The 22,791-nt window shown below is 36.4% G+C and overlaps 1 protein-coding gene across 7 annotated transcripts in view; it reads left to right on the top strand.

The window, feature by feature from the left end:
- MACROD2 (mono-ADP ribosylhydrolase 2) overlaps positions 1 to 22,791 on the top strand; it is a 2,111,745-nt gene that overhangs the window by 547,557 nt on the left and 1,541,397 nt on the right. The window lies entirely within an intron of this gene.

Here is a 22,791-nt window from a genome sequence, read left to right on the forward strand (position 1 = left end):
AACGAAACAGAACAAGGAAAGTCAACAGTTTATAGTGGTCAGGGAAGACTTCCCAGAAGAGGTGACACAGGAGCAGTCTTGAATGATGAGTAGTAGTTTTCAGGAAGCAGAACGTCATGATCTATTCAGATGTATCTCCTACTCTTTGCTGTAGAGATCTTGCTCTGCCATCTCCTCACTGTTCTGCCATCATATCATCCAGGCCTTGGTTAAGCCGTTTTCTTTGACAGTCCCAGCATGCCACTTAAAATGGAGTGAAAAGTGTTAGGGCAGAACTGAAGAAAGAACTCTGGCCGGGCGCGGTGGCTCAAGCCTGTAATCCCAGCACTTTGGGAGGCCGAGACGGGCGGATCACGAGGTCAGGAGATGGAGACCATCCTATCCTGGCTAACACGGTGAAACCCCGTCTCTACTAAAAAATACAAAAAACTAGCTGGGCATGGTGGTGGGCGCCTGTAGTCCCAGCTACTTGGGAGGCTGAGGCAGGAGAATGGCGTAAACCCGGGAGGCGGAGCCTGCAGTGAGCCGAGATCGCACCACTGCACTCCAGCCTGGGCGACAGAGCAAGACTCTGTCTCGAAAAAAAAAAAAAAGAAAGAAAAAGAAAAGAACTCTGGTGCTGGTGATGTGGGTGGCAAACCTCCATCAAAGTAACCTGGGCAGAGTCTGGTGGTCATCGCCAGTGCGAGCTCCTCCCTGCTTTACTTTCTCTTCTGATTACCTCGCCTACTTGTCAGTCTAGGGACCATCTCTGCAGCTGCTCATTCCAGTTGGATTTCTAGTATGTGTTTTCTTCATTCTACATGAGCTTGTCTAATTCTTGTTCTTAAAAGTTTAACTTAGCCATGGTAGCTCTAGTCTTGCCTGCTGTTTGTCATTAAGCCTTCCAGATGCTCTTCCTGGTGGAGGAAGGTGAGGTGGAGAGGGTTCAAAATCCAAGCCATGCGTCTGCTTTGATCTCTCCTATGGTAACGGCAATTCCAAGGACATAATTTGTTTATTACACTTCTAACTTTGGTTACTGTGATCCCTTCATTCTAAAGCTAAACTTCAAAGTTATTCATCATGTTTACTACACATGCTCCCAATTCTAAGTGAACTTTCCCACCGAAAATCCCTGTTGAAAAGCCAACCCTATGCAGATTAAATGCTCCTTCTCATTGTAGCCATACCTGAGCCTGGAAGTGTATATTCCTCCATTAAGGCAGAAACTTCCTAAGAGTGAGTAATTTCATATTCATCTTTATACCCCTGGCTCATTCTATCACACAGAGTAGGTGCTTTGAGATATTACTGTCTCTCATCCTGGATTCTCAACATGTTTATATAGTTTGGTTTTGACCAGTTTACTTTGGAAAGTTAATCTCTTTATCTTCAAGTGATTTCTAAATGAAAAAAACCCCCCAAACTTCAGAAATGGTTATAGCAGGCAACCTGAGAATGATATTCATATTTATGCAGTAATTATTTTTATCATAGTATTATCTTTTGTTTTTAAAAAGTTTGTATAGCCAGGATCTCATAATTTTCTTTAAATATATTTACTTTAAATGGGCAATAAAGAGAACAATATGTATTTGAATAGATGGGGAAATGAAATACAGAGAATTTACATTCTATAGATCACATGGAAAGAGGGAAAGCCTGTTGTTTCATTTGTGTTTTACCATATTGAGGGTATTTCACCAGTTATGTCATTCTCCTTTTTCATAGTTTGATTTTAATTTATTAATAATTTGTCTTTAACATACTACAAGTAACTTGTCATTGACATCATATTACTAATATGTATACTCGTGTTATCCTACAATGCATTTCTATTTTCTTTTTTTAGCTTCAATAAGGTTTAACTAAAGAAAAATTGTATGTGTTGGTACTCTTAACTGGATACTCTTTTAAGGTCACTTGTTTCCATTTTGCTTTTGATTTTTAGAGTTTGCCTTTTAAAAATTAGTTTTATAATTGGTATGTATTATTTATATTTGTATGTTTCTTTCATAATTAACGGTTTTTTAAACAAATAGATGTTTAGTCATTGTTTCAGAAAATGTTGAGATTAGTAAATTATGCTCAAAGATAGGAATCAAAGGTTGTAAAGAAGAAAAAATAACCATAATAGAAACCCTCTTTTCAGATGTGGAAATACCTTGGTAAAAATTCTAGGCTCTTTATAAGTTCTCTCACTGTGTTAGGCTAGCTAAATGACACCTAAATGGTTGGAAGTTCAGATAATAACTACAAACAAATATGTTAAAGTTAGGAAGTACTCTAACAGGTGCCAGGATATGTCTACATATCTTCTTAATTATATAGCAGCTATAGTATAATGCTTGTGTAGCTTATCTACTTGTGTTAAAACTATAAAAAAGAGAAGTTTATTGAGTTCCTGATTTAAATCGCTCATCCCCAAAGAGTCTCTGAATGCGACCTATTAGTACACAGTAGGAAACAAATTGCAAGCAAAATACTGCAGGTCAAGCCTATTATGTTTCGCGATGACTACATTATATTCCTTCAGTTTATGGAAAAGAATTTTTGTTTTGTTTTGTTTTGTTTTTTACTACCTGATGTAGCTCCACAGTAATACAAGGTGGGGCAATTTCTTTGGGAGCCACTTTTATAATCTTTTTCGTTTTTGGCACTGTTAAGAATCCTCTTCTTCATTTACCCCTCAAACTGAAGATACTATAGGGATGTATGAATTTGGCCAGTTCTTGATGGCAACAAATTCAAGATTTTCAGGGTCATGTCACAGGCACTGCAGGTCCCTCAGGTTACATGATCCTTTATTGCTGCAGCTCTGTCTTTGGTCAAAAGTCATTATTTTTTTAATGAGTTGGGACAAATTTATTGTTTTGTGTACTAGTTTCCTCTTCTAAAATGATGGTTATAATGATACCTAACTACTTTACAGGTGTGGAATAACTAATTGCCCACTGTAAAATGTTTTCCAACATACAAAGTGTTAGATAAATGATTATTACTCTAGTTGTCATTATTATTAATGTTACAGTGTAAACCTGAAAGATGAAAGGTGCTGGATAATTGCAAGATATGGTAATGGTATATCCAAATAAACGGGAATAAACTGAATTGTTGGATAACACAAATCCAGATATCTGAGTATAGTAGAAGAGAATTTGTTTTACAGAAAGATAATATAGATATCTGTGCTTTAATTAACCCCTCAGAAATCTGAGGATTTTACATACAAAGATAGAGGAATATTCTAACAGTAGTTCATTTCATCTGTATGTATAATGGTCATCATAAGGAAGCTTCTTTCAAGTATTTAAATGCCCAGAGTCAAAAATAATTATATACTAGAGTATGAGGAATTCCAGCTTCATGCAACCTTACCAGTCTAGGAGAAGATGAGCTTAATGCAGTCTTCAGGACAGGACAGGTGATGAGGCCATCTCTTAAGGTATGTGAAAGGAAACCAGAAGCAGTAGCATTTTTCTATTCAGGCACATGCTTGGCGCTGGGGAGGAACAGGGGATCCCACAGAATAGAGTTAATGGCCCACCCAATGTGTGTGTCCAGCAGGCAGTCAGGCCTGGAAAAAGAAGCAGGGAAAGAAAAACCTAGCAGAAGCTTCGAGTACACAAGGGAAGGGTGGTGCTGCAACCTGGAAGGTGACAGGGAAGACCAGGTATCCTCACAGGGACACCTGACCCTGAGTTTAAATGGCAGCAGGAGAGACCTGGCAATAGCCTGGAGCCCACTGAGGTCAGTATACAGACCCCAGGTCTGAAAGGGTGACCCAAGTCAGATTAGCTCAGAGAAGGTTGAGGCTGCTAGAGAATCTGAGTCTCCAAAACTGGCTTTGGGACTGGGGTTGAGTGGAGCTTATGCATGGAGAGAATCAGTGGATTCAGCTATGAACAACTGGGAGAGAGATGCAAGAAGACTAAGAAGTGTACAATATTGGGACGTTCTCCAGGAGAAGATGAACAAGAAGTGATGTTTCACGAGTTGTAGCTAAAATACTCTCTCAGCTTCTGCCATATTTTTCTGAGACCAACGAAAAGCTCTCAGAAATAGCCATGAGGGGCACAAAGCCCCCACTAGACTAAAAATCCTCTTAACTCTGCAACTTCCTGGATGCGGAACACACCAAAGGCCTCACACTTACAAATGTGGTATGATGTCCATGCCTGCAGGGTCAGTTTTGCAGGACATAGACCAAAAAGACTTTTACAAAGCTTCAGATTTCATTTCTAGTATGATTGGAAAAAGCATAATTTACTAGTCAGATTTTGTTAAACAAGGAATAATTCTACATCTCCATTAGTACAAAAGCCTTGCTCTGTCATTAGATTATCTCTACTTAGGAATCTTCTAGCAGGCCCCTCTGCATGCCCTAGATGGTTGGGCACTATCCCTACTGTGTCTCCATCAAAGTCACTGAATTTTCTTTGGTAACTATCTCTCTTCCCTCTAAGATTACAGATTTCACAATGACATGGACTGTTTCTATTTTGTTCACTTGCTGAATCCTCAGAATCTTGTAGAAAATTTGACATGTAATAGGCACCTGCCAACTAGCTGTTGGACAGATGGCTAAAGAAATGATGGTAATAACTAACCTTTATGGGGTGCTGCTCTGTGCCGGACACTGTGTAAGAATGGCACATACATTATCTATGTTAATTATCTAAATATTCTGAGTAGATAGGCATTATTCTTTTCATTTTACAGATGGAAGATCAAAAGCTCAGTGAGGTTAGGATGAATAAAATATTGGGTAGACCCAGTATTTTAACTAAAACTCTCCAACTCCAAATCCTCCTCTTTTAATCATTGTGCTGTAATTTCACGAGTTCAAATTAACTTAGTATTACTTAGGGGAATAAGGAGTATATCCATGGATTTATATGTCTGTAAACCCTTGTATTCTGATTTTTTCTGGGCAACCGGTTTTCTTCTTTGAATTTCCAACTCATCCTTATGTCTAATTCTCATCCTCTGGAAATAGCTTTACCCCTAAGAGTTATTTTCTGGGAATAGAAGAATCAGTGGTGCTAAGCTAGGAATTTCTAGGCTTGTCTCTCCTTCTTTCTCAGTTTGAATATTCTACAGTGCCTGTTCTTTAACCTTCATTCTGATAAAATAGTATTTTCAATAATCAGAATTTCTGAGGATTTTGTTGTATTTATAAATAACAAAAATAAGCTATAAAGTTGAAGTCCTCTTTGGCTTCTTTTCTCAATTTCATTTTTCTTTCACAATCATTATCATTTGATGTACAACTTTTGTTTGTCACAATTTTATATACATATGTATCTGCAAATGACAGACAGTATTGTTTAAAAATGTTGCATAAATATATTACGGGCATTCTAAAATTTGTTTTTATTTTATTTTATTATTTTGCTAAGCATTGTTTAAAAATGTATTCATGTAGATACAGAAACCACTAATTACAAAATGATTAAGGATACTTTTGGTTTAATTGATAATGGCTTTAAGCCTATAAAATTCAGTTCTATTTTTGAAAAGTAGCTTTTAGGAACATATGTACCAGTTATACAAGAATATATCTTCATAGTCCTGGTACAGCTAGTCTTTCTAATGAAGATGATAAAAGTGGGAAAATTTGAAGTATGTACAGTATATAGTTTTGGAAGGCAGCAGCAGTACTAAATCTCGACTCCCACAAGTTTAGATGTGCCAGGGTAGTATATCTGGATAATATTTAGGTTGGTGCTCTTAAATCTGTCTAGTGTTTCTTTGTATATATCAAGGAATACCTGTCTTTGGGCTAAAATTTTTTATGCCAATCTTTATACCCTAGAGTTCAAAGGATATGCCAATGATTAATTCATCCTTTAAAAAATAATACAAGATAACTTTGATAAAACACCTAAAAAGTTCTTAAGTTTGTCTCTTTTCCCTTGAACAGGGAGAAGAACTCTATTACAAGTATTATCTTAAATATGCTTTGAATTAATGGTTCTAAAATTTGAATGTGCATCAGAATTGCTTGGAGGGCTTGTTAAAACACAGATTACTGGGCCTTATGCCCAGAATTTCTGTTTTAGTAAGTCTGAGGTGAAGTCCATGAATTTGCATTTCTAACAAGTTCCCTTTTAATGCTGACCCTGCCAATTTGGGGACCACACTTTAAGAATTACTGCTCTAATCGGCCGGGCGCGGTGGCTCAAGCCTGTAATCCCAGCACTTTGGGAGGCTGAGACGGGCGGATCACGAGGTCAGGAGGTCGAGACCATCCTGGCTAACACGGTGAAACCCCGTCTCTACTACAAAAATACAAAAAAAACTAGCCGGGCGAGGTGGCGGGCGCCTGTAGTCCCAGCTACTAGGGAGGCTGAGGCAGGAGAATGGCGTGAACCTGGGAGGCAGAGCTTGCAGTGAGCCGAGATCCGCCACTGCACTCCAGCCTGGGCGACAGAGCGAGACTCTGTCTCAAGAAAAAAACAAAAACAAAAACAACAACAACAAAAAGAATTACTGCTCTAAATAAAAGTGAATAAAGAGGGGACTTTAGGTTATGGCAGAGTGAGGAGGTTGGTAAATCCTCTCTCCAAAAAAAGCAGCTAAAGGCTGGACAAAAAATCCCCAACAAAGGAAAATCATAACCATTTTAGTACTCCTAACATCTAAATAGGATATAACGATTTGAGAAGGATTTATGCTTCAAAAACTGCTGAACTTCATAGTTGGAATCTACAGCAACCTTGTTCCCACCCTCTCCATTTCGTTGTGTGGAAAATCTGCCAGGGTTGGGAGTTTTGGGGGGTGGGCAGGTTGTGCCTCTGTAGTCAAATAAGACTCATGGACTTGAGTCGTGAGTGATTAATACGCCCTGAAGAGTTGTCAATGAAAGTGATGATCTTGGCCAGATGCGGGCCAAAAGCCTGAAGTAGTGGTTGTGGTTGGGACCAAGATATTTCTGGCTACCACTGAGCACATGTACAGTGGATACCAAAAAGACCCTAAGCTTTTTATATACTGTTGTCCAACCCTTAGGCTGTACACATGTGCATAGGAGGCACAAAAGGCCAAGTAGAATATAAAAGCCAGAGAAGACTTGAAAATGGCCTGAACCGTGGAATGCACTTCCCTACCCATATTAAGATCTGATAACAGAGAACGGAAGTCTATCTGGCTCAATATATTTGTGCAAAAGGACTATCCAGTCATTGGCTGAAAACTTAGCTACAATGAATCAGGAGTAACCCTTGGGAAGCCAGAATTAAAAATAAAAACAAGAATAAAAAAAAATCCAAATGAAGACGTCAGAGACTGCTGATCATGAAGGAGATGTATTTTACTGATTTAAGCCTGGGTAAATTACCAAACAAAATAAACAACCACAAAACCTTCCGGCACCAATAACCTTTAGATAAAAAATAATGGTGTTCCGGCCGGGCGTGGTGGCTCACGCCTGTAATCTCAGCATTTTGGGAGGCTGAGATGGGCAGATAAGGAGGTCAGGAGATCGAAACCATTTTGGCTAACACAGTGAAACCCTGCCTCTACTAAAAAATATAAAAAATTGGCCAGGTATGATGCCACGTGCCTGTAGTCCCAGCTACGTGGGAGGCCGAGGCAGGAGAATCACTTGAACCCAGGAGGTGGAGGTTGCAGTGAGCCGATATCATACCACTGCACTCCAGCCTGGGTGACAGATTGAGACCCTTCCCTCCCCTTCCCTCCCCCCCTTCCCCTTCCCCTCCCCTTCCCTCCCCTTCCCCCTCCCCTCCCCTCCCCTCCCCTCCCCTCCCCTCTCCTCCCCTCCCTCCATCCTTCCCTCCCCTCCCTTCCCCTCCCCTCCTTTTTCTTTGACAGGCATTTAAAGAAATACCTGTCAAATTGTTAGCTGACCACTAAGCTAACAGCAGAGACCTCAGTGACCACACATAACAAAGAACACAGTCTTCATGCAAATGGTTTAGAAAAATCTCTGAACAATCAAAACCCATGACAGGAGCCAACAGTAAACCCAAGGGAGGGAGAGAGAGCAGAATCTGATTTTCAGAGATTTGGCATTAGAGTATTTAAAGTTCACTTTTCATCAGAAAATTATAAGGCAAGGACCTCCATGTTCCAGGCACTATTCTAGGTAGTAGCAATATACCTATGAACAAAGTGGACAAAAATCCCTGTTCTTGTGAAGTTGACATTTTATTAAATAAATATATTTATTCACTAAGGCCTTAGTTTTTCAGATCTTATTATGGTAATTTTCAAACACATAGAAAATTAAAAGAATTTCACAGTGAATTGTTCATATGTTTACCACCCAGATTCTACCATTGACATTTTACTATATTTGTCCTATCTTTTATGTATCCATGTAGCCATCTATTTATCCATCTACCAATCCATCCTTTTTGCTTATAGCATTACATTTAAGACCATGCAATGAAAACAACCTAAGTGTTCAATAGTAGGAGATTAGTTAAATAAATTTATGTATTTCCACTCAATGGAATCATATGCAACTATTAAAACTTATAATTTTCAGATGGAGGAAAATCTGTATCTAGTTTTAGGAGAAAGAACAGGATATTAAACTACTCTGCATTTTTGTTTTAACACTATAAAACAAGCTATACAAATCAAAAGAGCCATAAGCTATTATAGAAAAAGGAAGGATGCTTTATCTGTTAGGCTAGAGGGTTTTTTGTAACTTTTTTTCTTACCCCTTTTTTGATTTTCATTAATGTTGTTATTGCATTATTTATTCAATACATGCATTTACAATTTTTTAATTGGGACAGTAAAATCATTAACTATAATGTGCATCCAAACTATTCAGCAGGACATGGAGAAAATTGTAATATATTTGATTAACTAATTGCATATTGGATATTTTCTAGTACCTAGATATACAAAGATGAATAAAATGAGCTATTCCTTGCCCAATAGAAGTTCAAAATATGTTAGACACTATGTATCTCCATAAAAGAATAGCTATATGATGAACAATAATTGTGTTGTATTTTTTTTATTATACTTTAAGTTCTAGGGTACATGTACACAATGTGCAGATTTGTTACATGTGTATACATGTGCCATGTTGGTGTGCTGCACCCATTAACTTGTCATTTACATTAGGTATATCTCCTAATGCTATCCCTCCTCCCTAACCCCTCCCCACAATAGGACCCGGTGTGTGATGTTCCCTTCCTGTGTCCAAGTGATCTCATTGTTCAATTCCCACCTATGAGCGAGAACATACAGTATTTGGTTTTCTGTTCTTGCGATAGTTTGCTGAGAATGATGGTTTCCAGCTGCATCCATGTCCCTACAAAGGACACGAACTCATCCTTTTTATGGCTGCACAGTATTCCATGGTGTATATGTGCCACATTTTCTTAATCCAGTCTGTCACTGATGGAATTTGGGTTGATTCCAAGTCTTTGCTATTGTGAATAGTGCCGATCTCATTGTTCAATTCCCACCTATGAGCGAGAACATACAGTATTTGGTTTTCTGTTCTTGCGATAGTTTGCTGAGAATGATGGTTTCCAGCTGCATCCATGTCCCTACAAAGGACACGAACTCATCCTTTTTATGGCTGCACAGTATTCCATGGTGTATATGTGCCACATTTTCTTAATCCAGTCTGTCACTGATGGAATTTGGGTTGATTCCAAGTCTTTGCTATTGTGAATAGTGCCGCAATAAACATACATGTGCATGTGTCCTTATAGCAGCACGACTTATAATCCTTTGGGTATATACCCAGTAATGGGATGGCTGGGTCAAATGGTATTTCTAGTTCTAGATCCTTGAGGAATCGCCACACTGTCTTCCACAATGGTTGAACTAGTTTACAGTCCCACCAACAGTGTAAAAGTGTTCCTATTTCTCTACATCCTCTCCAGCACTTGTTTTTTCCTGATTTTTTAATGATTGCCATTCTAACTGGTGTGAGATGGTATCTCATTGTAGTTTTGATTTGCATTTCTCTGATGGCGAGTGATGATGAGCATTTTTTCATGTGTCTGTTGGCTGCATGAATGTCTTCTTTTGACAAGTGTCTGTTCATATCCTTTGCCCACTTTTTGATGGGGTTGTTTGTTTTTTTTCTTGTAAATTTGATTGAGTTCTTTATAGGTTCTGGATATTAGCCCTTTGTCAGATGAGTAGATTGCAAAAATGTTCTCCCATTCTGTAGGTTGCCTGTTCACTCTGATGGTAGTTTCTTTTGCTGTGCAGAAGCTCTTTAGTTTAATTAGATCCCATTTGTCAATTTTGGCTTTTGTTGCCATTGCTTTTGGTGTTTTAGACATGAAGTCCTTGCCCATGCCTATGTCCTGAATGGTATTACCTAGGTTTTCTTCTAGGGTTTTTATGGTATTAGGTCTAACATTTAAGTCTCTAATCCATCTTGAATTAATTTTCTATAAGGAGTAAGGAAAGGATCCAGTTTCAGCTTTCTACTTACGGCTAGCCAATTTTCCCAGCACCATTTATTAAATAGGGAATCCTTTCCCCATTTCTTGTTTCTCTCAGGTTTGTCAAAAATCAGATGGCTGTAGATGTGTGGTATTATTTCTGAGGGCTCTGTTCTGTTCCATTGGTCTATATCTCTGTTTTGGTACCAATACCATGCTGTTTTGGTTACTGTAGCCTTGTAGTATAGTTTGAAGTCATGTAGCGTGATGCCTCCAGCTTTTTTGTTTTGGCTTAGGATTGTCTTGGCAATATGGGGTCTTTTGTGGTTCCATATGAACTTTAAAGCAGTGTTTTCCAATTCTGTGAAGAAACTCATTGGTAGCTTGATGGGGATGGCATTGAATCTATAAATTACCATGAGCAGTATGGCCATTTTCACAAGATTGATTCTTTCTATCCATGAGCATGGTATGTTCTTCCATTTGTTTGTGTCCTCTTTTATTTCACTGAGCAGTGGTTTGTAGTTCTCTTTGAAGAGGTCCTTTACATCCCTTGTAAGTTCTTATACACCAGTAACAGACAAACAGAGAGCCAAATCATGAATTAACTCCCATTCACAATAGCTTCAAAGAGAATAAAATACCTAGGAATCCAACTTACAAGGGATGTTGTATATATTATGTAGTAATTGAGTGGCTTTTGAACTGATTCTTTAGATATGCTTCCAAGACCCATTTCATACCAGCTGTTTGATATTTGGCAAATTATTTGATCTCAGTTTGCCTGAGTTTCTTATCTCTAATGAAGTTAAAAATACTTCTTACTCCTCAAATTTATGTGAGAATTAAATAAATTAATACAAGTTAAAAGCTCAGAATAATCTCTGGCACATTATAAATAGTAAACAAATGTTAGCTATTTAGTTATTATTTTAAATATTAACATATTGTTAAGATTTAATATTAATATATTGGTGTTAAGATTCTATAATAAGTTAGATTTTTCTTCAGAACTTCTACTGATTATGCATTTATACATATTTTAGTCCATATATGCTGATACAGTGAGGTAAAGGTAACATATTTATGTTTGGATGATCAGATATTAAATTGCAAATTTTACTTCAGCCCAATATATTTATATTCCCTTTTAAAAATCTTTATTGGCAAAACATAATTAAAATATTCCAACCCTTTAGAAACATAAGGTGGAACTCATTTCTAACTTAAAAAATATTTAAGACTATTTTAGGGTACAGATTGATTCTCTTAGAAAGTCTTATGCTTTCTATTATCTTAGCATTGGTGTTCAAGTCGTATAAATTTATGGCAGCGTTTGGAACTAGCTCAAGGTTTAAATTTGATCAGGATATGTGGTCAGATTAAAAGCAGTTTCTCCTTAGCTCTAAGCCTAGTGTCAATAGAAAACTATATTGAAAAGAAAAATGTCTCTTGGGTTTTCAGACTATATTGTGTAATTCCATGGTAAATACAAATATACATGTTTTGTGATTAATAAAAAGAGAAAAACATGAGAATTTAGATGCTTACTTCCTAAATAACCAAAGTAAAAAGGGGACATTTATTTTTGTATGTCTTTACCTCACTTCCACAAGGAATTTAAGATGGAACAGTTGCCAGTTTATAATTCTCCTCTTGAATATTTTAGTGTCATTAAATGGGAATAATTTGGATCACATACAAGATTATGATGGAAATGATAGAATGATGTAATGACTTTGGAGCGAGTTTTGTCTTGTCTCAGGAGAACTTATAATTGGATTGTGTTTATGGAAGAAGATGAAGAAGAAGAGACACAAAAATGGAATAACCGTTTTATCTTCATCTGACTCTCTATTCTTATCACAGTTTTTATCTTCAGGAGGACACAAATAGCCTCTATCTGATTTCCCTATCCCATGCATAGGGTCTTCTTAAAGTTTTTTCATGAAGTAGAATTTTATTTTTAAAAATTCTGTTCTATTCATCATGTGTTATTTTTAAATGAGTTTCACAGAAATACTCTGAAGCTGAAGAGGTTGTTTTTAATAATCTGAAGTTACAGGATAAGTACTGGAAAAAGGTGGATGCAGGGAGTGAATGGTATGGTAAAATGCTGTGAGGTGTAGGTCCCGAACTGCAGGTTGGTAAATGTTTTTTTCGTATGTCAGGAGATAATTTAAGCTTACTTATATGATTGCTCTATTCCCCATAATCCAGGAGGAAGGCTGAAGATTAGGGTTATTTTTTGAGTAAGAAAACATATCACTTAATTGTACACTTAAAAATAACTGAAAATATATTTGGATAGTTTGTAACATAAAGGGTAAATGCTTGAGGGGATGGAAACCCCATTCTCCATGATGCTGTTATTTCACATTGCATGTTTGCATCAAAACATCTCATGTACCCCATAAATATATGCACCTACTACGTACCCACAAACATTAAACATTTAAAAATTAAAAAAATATATATGTTCATACTCTTTACGAAAAATGACTACTCCCAGTTCAGCTAATATCTGTGATCTTTTTTGTATATTTTACTCCTGAAAATGGCTTTGATGGCTTCATTAGAAACAACTTAAAATATTTCTTTTCCATAGTGAATAAATTCTGAAAGATATTTCTCCTCATAAAATTTAACTAATTAACCTAAAACCATCCTGGGAATATTTAAACGCGGTGTCTGTTGTGTTTGGTTTAGGAAAAAGGACAACCCTAGACTCCAATATTTTTCAGATTTTGCACTATAAATTTATTCATATATATTAAACAAAGTTGCTGACAGTAAAAAAAAGTTGTATATCCTATTACATGTGTGATTTAGTAATATCCTTTAGGACACAATAACAATTATGAGGTACAATAAAATTTCATTCTGTGCAGAGCTTTTCATGGAACCTCTAACCTCGATTCTTCCATAGCACTTTACTGCGCAGCACAGTAAAGAAATATTTTTTCAACTTATTTAGTATTTGAGGTATAAAATCTGGAGGGGGAAAAATAAGAATTTCAGTTGGATTTGAAATAAGATGGAGAGTTAATGAAACAGAGAGATAGGCGGAATTCCTGGGGCTGTCAAGAGTAGGGAAGATTGAAGAGGCAAAAATGAATTTAAAGTGCTTAGGTAGATGCAAAGATATCCATGAAGGTTTATCATCCATGATATTAGCTAGAGCAAACAGGCAAACTATGTTTTCCCAAAGGAAGATATATTTGAAGAAATATTAAGGGAAACCTTGAGAGTGATTTGTAGGAATTCACAAGTGAGTGGTCCTGTTTCTCAGCTCATGCTGAAGCATTCCTCGTCTGTCATCTGAAGGGAAAGAGCATTGAATTCTTAAAGTATGGGAGTTTCCCCTTTGGAGGAATGAGAAGATGCAGTGTGCAGCTAACAACCAAGGTTTGGGAGTGGAAGATGGGAAGAATCTGAAGAGCGTGGATGTATTAGGGCCATGTTAGACTGAATGAATGAAGTAAATACATGTTAGGGAAAAGTGGAAGGAGGAAAAAGTAAAATCAGTCAAGAATTCTAATTGCTTACTCATTTGGAAATGAATGGACACTTATGAATGAGGCCTCGCTGCCCAGAAGCTAGGAAGTAGCTTAGAAGTCGTTTCATGATGGACAAAGCAGTGTTCAGATTCCAGTTACTTGGGTCTGTCCTTGCTTCTCATGAGCACACACCACACAAGTACTTGACCTGAGAGGAGATGTTCTTGTTGTAAACTAAGATTTTTTGTCCTCTCATGCCTCACATTATGTAGTCGCTGGAGGTGAGAGATCAAAGCTGGAAGAGTCATCTTTGAAGGGGAAACACCTTTCCTCACTCATGTTTAACATTTTTTTTTCTATCTGGGTTTCATAGAAAAACTATGCAGGTACCCAGAGCCCTAAGTTGTTGTGCCATCTGCATACCTGACATCATGTGCAAATAACAACAGATGATGGAATTTCACCTAGGGTCTGATTGTGCCCAGGGAGACTTCATAGGCTCCAAATGCCTGCTTTTATCTTATACATCGAGAAGCCATTCAAACTTTCAGGGCTCTGCCAACTTGGCAAGAAGAAGAGTTGGCAAACTTCCCATGCTAGTTTTCTTTTAGTTTGAAGGTTTTGAAGTGGGTCTGAGGTTGTGATAAATGCTTGTGAGGTCTCTTATTTGTTGACTGTAAGCTTTTCATCATTTGACATGAATGAGAAACATCATTCCTTTGCAAGGATATTCTCTTTTTTTCTATTTCTTTAAAGTTATCTTAGAGACTTCTCAGTTACTGTATGAAACCATAAATTCTCTGAGCAAATGCCTGTTTTGACAGAGAGCTTTAAAGATACATGGCAAAAGTTTAAACAGGTCCTAACTGATGGGATTTAAATACTGTATATAGTAATTAAATAGTTATGCTAATAAACCCTAAAGCACTGCTTGCATTTTTCTTCTTTAATCTCTCAAATTTTTCTCCAAGACTCAAAATTCATGAATTAAATGAATTAGCCAAGGGAAATATAGTTGTGTTAAATTTCCCAACTGCTTTACACACTGATGGAAACATTTAAAGTTTATGATAAATCTACAAATTATAGATCGGGGTTCATTTTACCACATAGCTTCTTTAAAATGAAACTCCCAAGGATGGTAAAGAAATTGCATATAAATACTTGCTGCAGAAGTAAGAATACATAGAAAACTCACTACATACTTGAGTCTGTTTGTTTTGGTATGTTTGGATGGCTCCTATATGAATAAAATAACATTACAACAAAGAATTTTATGACTTTTTATTTGGATTGGTTATATATTGTGCATCTCAAATAATCTCTGTCTCCTTTAATATTCCTCTGTAAGTCACCATTACATGGTTTTAGTTCTTATATAATGGGATGCTATTAAATTTCTTCTCTCCCTTTTCTTAAAAAACAAAACCAAACAAAACACTCCCCAAAATGCTACGCTATCTTTTTAAATTTTTACAAAATTTTTAGGCATGGGCTTCACATCTAGCTCAACGTTTATTGTCTTTCTACTTTTTCTAAATGATTTAAGGTTTCTCTTTCTCACTGGACTTACCGTAAAGTAACTTCTTGCTCTTCTGTCACTTCCTGAACCAAAATTTCTGGCTTCATTCCACTGTGAGAGACTTAGGACCAGAGGAAGAAGCGAAGCCTTGACTCTCTTTGAGGACTGGGATAATACGATATGGACGTGGCAGGCTGCTGATATGTGAGCCTACCATAAATAAAAGAGAATTATCGCCAAGAAACCCTTATTCAGCCAGACTGCATTTCCAGTTTCTCTTGCATCTAAGTGGAGACTTGCATCTAGTTTTCACCATTGGAATGTCAGATAAAATGATGTATGTTCTTTCTAGCCTGTCAGGAAGCAGATGTGACTTCTCCATGCTGTCTTTCCCTGTCAGCTGACTGGCTATAGAAGACTCTCACAACATCGCAATGTCATCATAGCCACAAGATCAACAAGAGTAGAGTTTCTGTGTCACTATGTGGAGAAAAGCTATCCACCAATCTGAAACAATTACGTTAGACTACCGCATGGGCACAAAATAAACCTCTGTTCTGTTAAGCTACTGAATTTTTTTAATAGGAGGTAATGTTATCTTCACTAATGCAGGGAAGAAGTCCTGCTGCTTGTCAGACTTAGAGGGACCCACTAATCCTGTTGAACCTGGAAGAACAGGAGGAAAGCTGCTCTAGTGTGTTGAATGGCGCCAATACCTTGTGAATGAGAGAAGTCTGCTTGAACAAAGCACCTAGGATACAATGGATGCCTTCTACAACTTCCTCAAATTATTGACCATAAAACAGAGAAAGCCTCCTCTAGGACTTCCATGGTAGATTTTCCACTGCTTAAGCAATAGCGTCTGCTTAGTGAATATGTCTGCTAAAGAAAAATCCAGGCAAGGTAATATTCACATTTTATTTAAGAATATTGTAGATGAGGAAGCAATAATTGAACAACAAGAAGTACAGGTTGTTGTTAAATTAGAGCTAATAGAGAAACTGGAAGAGAACTTTATCAAAAAGAGAAGTGCTCTCAAGAAGAATGAAGAAAATCATGAAAAAAGAGCATTCAAAAGTATTCTGGAACTTTAAAAACCTGAAAATTCTACAAAGCTCAATAGATGAGCTGAAAAAGAAAGTAACTGTGCTATTTATCATGTAGAATTAATGTTAGGAATAACAAGTAAAAGAAATATTTTACAATACAGTGCAAAAATAGAAATAAAATCTATTTAATTGTCAAACTAACTCTGAAAAACTGTGGGGAATATACATAGAGAGATCCAGCATTTCCACTTCTGGCTTTGTATCCCAAGGAATTGAAATTGGTGTGCCAAAAAGACATCTGCACTTCCATGTTTATTGTACCATTATTCACAATAGCCAAGATATGGAAGCAACCCAGTATCTATCCATAGATGAATGAATAAAGAAAATGTGAGATACACACACATACATGCACACACACACACTGGAATACTATACAGCCTTAAACAAGAAGAAAATTCTGGCATTTGTGACAACATGGATGGACCTGGAACATTATGCTAAGTGAAATAAGCCAGGCACAGAAAGACAAATACTGCATGATCTCACTTATATGTGGCATCTATAAAAGTCAGTCTCACAGAAATGGAGAGTAGAAAACATTACCAGAGGCTGGATGGGGATTTGGGGAGAAGAGGAGCTGTTGACTGAAGGATACTAAATTTCGTTTAGACTAGACTAATAAGTTTTAGTGATCTATTTCACTGCATGGTGAATGAATGATAAGGTATTATGTATTTCAAAATTGCTAAAAGAATTGAATGTTCCCATCACAGAAAAAAGTTGGTAAGGTGATAGATATGCTAATTAGCTTGATCTTCTACAGTGTATACATAGATCAAAACATTACACTGTATATTATATATTAATATAATATAATATATTTTATATATTAATATAATATATATTTTATATATTATATATTATATAAATATACTTTATATTATATATTTTATATCTATAAAATCATTATCTGTCAAATAAATAAATAAGAGAAAAATTACCTAGAGAGCAAAATGCCAAATTTATAAACCTTTAAAGCGCTTCGGTATCATATTTTGCTTAACAAGTATTGCTCATCTCAGAGTCTTAAAATGTTCTATTTTCTAATACTGTTTGTTATTTTATCTTTTCATATTTAATTTTTTAAAATGTAACTTTCACTCTGATGATAGTTTCTTTTGCTGTGCAGAAGCTCTTTGGTTTAATTAGACCCCATTTGTCAATTTTGGCTTTTGTTGCCATTGCTTTTGGTGTTTTAGTCATGAAGTCTTTGCCCATACCTGTGTCCTGAATGGTATTGCCTAGGTTTTCTTCTAGGGTTTTTATGGTTTCAGGTCTTACATTTAAGTCTTTAATCCATCTTGAGTTAATTTTTGTGTAAGGTGTAAGGAAGAGGTCCAATTTTAGTTTTCTACATATGGCTAGCCAACACCATTTATTAAATAGGTAATCCTTTCCCCAGTTCTTGTTTTTGTCAGGTTTGTCAGAGATCACATGGTTGTAGATGTGTGGTGTTATTTCTTAGGCCTCTATTCTGTTCCATTAGTCTATATTTCTGTTTTGGTACCAGTACCATGCTGTTTTGGTTACTGTAGCCTTGTAGTATAGTTTGAAGTCACGTACTGTGATGCCTCCAGCTTTGGCAACCTAGAGAATGGGAGAAAGTTTCTGCAATCTATCCATTTGACAAAGGGCTAATACCCAGAATCTACAAGGAACTTAAATAAATTTACAAGAAAAGAACAATCCCATCAAAAAGTGGACAAAAGATATGAACAGACACATCTCAAAGGAAGACATTTATGCGGCCAACAAACATGTGAGAAAAAGCTAATCATCACTGGTCATTAGAGAAATGCAAATCAAAATCACAGTGGGATACCATCTCATGCCAGTTAGAATGGCGATCATTAAAAAGTCAGGAAACAGATGCTGGAGAGGATGTGGAGAAATAGAAATGCTTTTATACTGTTGGTGGGAGTGTAAATTACTTCAACCATTGTAGAAGACAGTGTGGCGATTCCTCAAGGATCTAGAACCAGAAATACCATTTGACCCAGCAATCCCATTACTGGGTATATACCCAAAGGATTATAAATCATTCTACTATAAAGACACATGCACATGTATGTTTATTGCAGCACTGTTCCCAATAGAAAAGACTTGGAACCAACCCAAATGCCCATCAGTGATAGACTGGATAAAGAAAATATGGTACATATACACCATGGAATACTCTACAGCCATAAAAAGGATGAGTTCGTGTCCTTTGCATTTACGTGGATGGCGCTGGAAACCATCATTCTCAACAAACTAATACAGGAACAGAAAACCAAACACTACATGTTTTCATTCATAAATGGGAGTTGAACAGTGAGAAGACGTGGACACAGGGAGGGAACACTGGGGCCTGTCAGGGGTTGGAGGCCTAGGGGAGGGATAGCATTAGGAGAAATAGCCAATGTAGATGATGGATTGATGGGTGCAGCAAACTACCATGGCACGTGTATACCTGTGTAACAAACCTGCATGTTCTGCACATGTATCCCAGAACTTAAAGTATAATAAAAAATTTTAATTTGACATATTTTATATAGGATGAGGTAGAAGTTTATTTTTTTCCACATGTATTCCGCTTATCAATGCCATTTACTAAAAAATGTATCTTTTTCCCATTGATTTTAAATGCAGCTTTCATGATGTATTCTATCCTTTTCTGGTACATAATTTCTGGGCTCTTTTTTTAAACCAATATTTTGTCTATTCCAGTAGCCATATCATGCTGTTTAGTTATGATGTCTTCAGAGACTGTTATAATGTTTGGTGAAGAAAGTACTCTTAGTACAGTTTTCTTTTTTGCAAACATTTTTGACTTTCTATTCATTAACGGAATTTTAAAATCATTTGTCAGTTTACAATGGTTACTGGAAAACACTGACATTGTAATTCTATTTTTCATTGCTTACTTTACATATTTTATATGATTTAAAACTTTTAAAAATAAAGACATTATACCTCCATTATGAAATTAATTTTTACATATTTTATAATTTATATTGCTTTTGTAAGTAGGACTTTTAAAAATATCCACTATTATTTGATTATTATTTTGCTATCAGTGAAATGCTACTGACTTTTTTATATGTATATTTGAATCTAGCTCCTGTATTTAATTATGTAACTAACTCAACTTCTTTATTAAATTGGAAACAAAGGCTATCTTTTCTTCCCAATATTTTTACAAATTATGTCATTTTTGGAGTCATTTCATTAGATAGAACTTCAAAGGCAATATTGAAATAATTATGATAAAGCAGACTTCTTTATTTTTTTCTTTATGTGAGTGGAAATTGCTTCAGTGTTTTATTGTATTTGGTGTTTGCTGCTGGACTTTGATAAATAGTCTTTAAAATGAATCCTCCTATCCCTGTGTTAAGTAGAGTTTTATTAAAGATGGCTTCTGAATATTTCTAAATGCCTTTTAGGTGTTTATTGATACAATTATACTATTTTTCTCTTCTTATTTGTTAGAGAAGGTTATGGTATCCCAGAATCAGAGAGAGAAAAAGTCAAGAAGAAAAGAGTAGCACCTTTATATAAAAATATGAAGCTGGGCTTATGCCGTTGTGAAACATTCAGCAAGGGAGATAAGACTAAAGTGTTTATATCAGCACTGCATAGGATATAATTCATATGAAATTATGCAGTTAAGAGAGGAAGCACAGATATGAGTGAGGTCTGGATTTCACAGGAAAGGCTTTTTGAAAAATCACAATCCCTAAATCTGGAACAAGATAGGACAAGCTTATTCATGAAATTATGAAAGCAGAGAAAAGATTAAAGAACTGAAAATTGCATATATGTGGTGGCTAAAAAGCTATTCAGCCCATGGAAATGAAAATGCTGGTGACTTTAAATATATGAAAACAATACAAAAGATAATTTGTTCTTTTTCACTAGAGATAGACAAGAGAATGACTAAACTACTAAGTTAAACAAAGAAAATTATAGCAATATAAAGTGTTAGTCACTGGAATCTTTTACCTCCCAAAACAGTTTTCTGCAATTTTAAAAACCTTCTGTTTCTTCTGCTTGAAAGCAAGGACAAGGAGACTTTTCTTAGAATGAAGGTTCATTGATTTTATGAAGTCTATTCAGAAAAACCAGTTCTGCTGCTTAGTGATCTGTTTACTCCTGAAATCCTGAAGTGTCCCAAACTGTAGGGAATAAGATCAGAATGTGTAGGGTTTTTAGAACCTAGAACACCATGAAATTGCACAAACTAGGGGGAAAGGACTGAACAGGCACTTTTCAAAAGAAGACATATATACAGCCAAAAAATATGAAAAAAAAAAAGATCACCCTCACTGATTATTAGAGAAACGCAGATGAAAGCCACAATGAGATACCATCTCACAACACTCAGAATGACTATTATTAAAAAGACAGAAAATAACAGGTGCTGGCGAGGTTGCTGTTAAAAGAGGAGACTTACATATTGCTGGTGGTAACGTAAATTAGTTCAGCCACTGTGGAAAGCAGTGTGGCGATTCCTTAAAGAGCTAAAAACAGAATTACCATTCAATCCAGCAATCCCATTATTGGATATATACCCAAAGGAATATAAATTGTCCTAACGTAAAGACACATGCACGTGTATGTTCACTGCAGCACTATTCATAATAGCAAAGACATAGAATCAGCCTAAATGCCCACTAGTGATAGACTGGTTAAAGAAAACATAGTACGTATACACCATGGCATACTATGCAGCCATAAAAGGAACGAGATCATATCCTTTGCAGAAACATGGATGGTGTTGGAGGCCATTATCTGTTCCTGCATTTGCAGGAACAGAAAACTGAATACTGCATGTTTTCACCTATAAGTGGGAGCTAAACAATGAGAAAACTTGGACACAAAGAGGCCGACAGCAGACACTGGGGCCTTCTGGAAAGTGGAGGGTGGGAGAGGGAGAGAATCAGAAAAAAATATCTATCAGGTACTATGCTTGGTACCTGGGTGACTAAATAACCTGTACAGCAAACCCTGTGACATGAGTTTACGTGTATAACAAACCTGCATGTGTATCCCTACACCTAAAATAAAAGTTTTTTTTTTAAGTGCACAAACTAGAGGCTTCTTTTAAAAGATGGTGGAGTGTAAAGCCAATTTTTATGCACTAGCTTCTTTTGAAACCCAACAAAAACAACAAAAAAGAAAGAAAACTCAAGAAAACAATCAGTTTATTTACCATAATTTGTTATTCCTGAATTATTTACTCTGATTTATTTCTTTGATTCTTATCCTTGAGTAGGTTTGTTTGCTTGTTGGTTTGAAAGACAAGATACTTCACTGTTTGAGGTTGTTTTTTGTTATTTATTTATTTTTTCTGTTTCTGCAGGTTCTTTTCTGACCTAGTTGAACTACTTTTATTGATCAGAATTGGCATGTTACAATCTACATACTTCTCCATATATTAATCTTTCACTCTTTGCTCCCACTTTTTCATCTTCCCTGGTGAACTACCCATTCTTTATAATTCAGCTCAAATATTAATACCACCTACTTTGTGTAAACTTTCCTGACTTCCCCAGGTAGAGCTGACTCTTCCCTCTTTTTTATTACCTTTGTACCTTTACCATTTCTTTATCTTCCACCTATAGTGATAGGCTTTTACTTTGTTTTTTTCTTCTTTGTTATAGACCTAGTTGGGATCAGTCCCTTGTCTACTTACCTCCTCCCCAAGAAGCTTCTTTCTTCAATCAGAGGCAATCTTAAACAGGACATTAGCACTAGATACACACAGACACAGATACACACACACACACACACACACACACCCACCCACCCACCTACTCACCAAACAGGTTTTCTTAAAAGTTTTACTGAAAAATTCTGGGGAGACACGGAAGAGGATTAACATGATGCACTCCAAAGCACAGACTTAATAAAAGTGCATTGGCTACCTCTATTTTTCCCCAAGCAAGATACCTCATATTTTTCTTTCTCATAATGTCATCTCTTCCATATACTTTCTAAAATGTGCCCTTCCTCATTCTAAGCAGGTTAGTTGTCACCCTCAGCTTGCATAAACCACCCAGCAGAGCAAAAGCCTCTGTTGTTTCTAAACCCTGCCCTCTCAGGGGCCTCTTTCCTGCCCTTAGGTTGCTTATCACAGTCTCCAGTATTTGAAAATTCATCTCTCTCTTTTTTTTTTGGAGCCAGTAAATAGCAACAGGAGATTAAGCTGCTAATAATAGCTAACATTTATAGTTAGCTTATTGTATGCCAGGCACCATACTAAGTACTTTATATATTACATTTAAATAAGATTATCT

Source organism: Macaca thibetana, chromosome 10 (genome assembly GCF_024542745.1).
Source record: "Macaca thibetana thibetana isolate TM-01 chromosome 10, ASM2454274v1, whole genome shotgun sequence".
Classification (NCBI taxonomy): Eukaryota; Metazoa; Chordata; class Mammalia; order Primates; family Cercopithecidae; genus Macaca; species Macaca thibetana.